This window comes from Chlorocebus sabaeus, chromosome 25 (assembly GCF_047675955.1).
Source record: "Chlorocebus sabaeus isolate Y175 chromosome 25, mChlSab1.0.hap1, whole genome shotgun sequence".
NCBI classification, from domain to species: Eukaryota; Metazoa; Chordata; class Mammalia; order Primates; family Cercopithecidae; genus Chlorocebus; species Chlorocebus sabaeus.
In genome coordinates this window covers 47973853-47975838 of record NC_132928.1, presented here as the reverse complement: position 1 = coordinate 47975838, position 1986 = coordinate 47973853, and positions in this window count along the sequence as shown.

Here is a 1986-nt window from a genome sequence, read left to right as displayed (position 1 = left end):
TCATGGAAAGACCAGGCGTAAATGAGCTATTTTCATCAAAGTAATTCAAAGAAAGAGCTATGACAGTTGGACCAAACTATTCAGGCCTAGAAATAGAGGACAGGATCCAGGCTGATTTCCTGGCATATTGGAAATACTGCTTGCCCCTGTGACCAGATCAGATGGCTCGACATTGATGGGAATACAATGTGGCTATCTGGGAGGTGGGGTGGAAGAGAAAAGGGCAACTTACATAAATATAGCTCAGTAAATACACTGGCATAAGGCATTAGGTAGACCTGGGTAGAAATTCTAGCTATGTATTTAACAGCGACCCCAGCCAGGTTACTTAGCTTGTAACCCCTGATTTCCTTAACCGTATAATTAGGATAAAAAGACTAACCTTGCATAGTTGTTTTTAGGATTAAACACACACACACACACACACACAGAGAGAGAGAGAGAGAGAGAGAGAGAGAGAGAAAGAGAGAGAGAGAGAGAACCCAGCATGGTGTCTATCACATAGCTGGAATTCAATGAAACATGACTGCTATTATTAGTCCACTCATTCATTGAATGTATTTATTAACCATTTACTATGGTGCCAAGCACTAGGGTTTTAATAAGCAAGCGAGATGAAGCAGTGTCCTTAAGTTGTTCACAGACTAATGGAAGCTACAGACAAGGAAACAAACCACTGCACAATGGTGTAATCTTTCTGAGGGTGAGGGAATTTCAGGGTACTATGGAAGCCCCTAAAAACAACTTGGGGAGTCAGAAATGGCTTCCAGGGAGAACTGCTATTTGAGACAAAGCCTAAAGAATAACAAGAGTTGGCTGGGCCATAAAAATGGGGGCAAAGATGTCAGGAAGGGGGGCAGGAGGAGGTATCTCGCTCTAGTTCAAGGGCAGATCTTTGAGAGAGCTTGTTAAAGGACAGGCTGGAGAGTGAAGGAAGAGCTTACAAGCCATTTCTCAGAGTTTAGCCTTCACACCATCCCTGTATTGGCAAACAGCAATGGCAAGTATTAAAATCATGGGGAGACTAGGCACAGACATCGTACCGATAAACTAAACCAGGTTTACTTACCTGAATAAGGAAGAAACTCAAGATAGAGAAATAATTCTATTCTCCAAGACCAAGATACAAGCTTCTGGTCACTGAATTCTGCATGAGAGTGCACAAAGCTGAAAACATGAATGAGTAAGGGTCATACCAGACCCTCTGGAGACCTGATTATCTCCCCCATTTTTAGCCTACCTCAGAGGGTCTCATTGAATTCTTTCAGCAACACAAGCTCCACATGTCTATACCCACCAGTGGAAGGCAGTGAGCTTGACCAGTACTAGTGAAGCCTTCAGACATTCCCTGCTGATTCTCCACTGCCCTAAGAGACCCAAGGGACCCTCTGTAGGATACCTTTCAAGTTTCCCTTAAGGGCATATACAGCTCTGTCACGAACATGTTCAGCTTTTTCAGAACATTTCTCACAGGATGAGCCAAGGACCAAAAGAAATCAGACCACAGTCCCATTTTCTAATAAGAAAATCCTCTGATAGAATCATAGCCAGTGGTGGAGATAAATTATAGAAGCTTAATGTATGTCATCAAAGCAGTCTTTTCTTCATTAAAACACAACAATTGTCCCTTAAAAATAGGATTGTGTTAATAATAAACTGGTAGATGAACAATTTCCAGGAGCATATTTTAAAGTGAAACTCACCTCAAATATTTGTCTAAGGAGAAGCAAACTAGTTGCTGTGGTAAAATTGGTTAACCAATTCTACTGAAAGTCCTCTCTTGTCATATTAACTCCCTTTGCCTGGGACTCTATTTCCCTGTTATATTTCTGCCCCAGACCTATCAGATCACCTTTCTTATTTTCCAGGCATTTGGAAACTATCTTTTTCAATCACTTTTCTTTTGTTCAGTGTGGGGTGTGTCATTAAAAATAAAGGAGAGGGTCTCCATAGATAGACTGTAACTGTTTTAAATAACTCCAATTC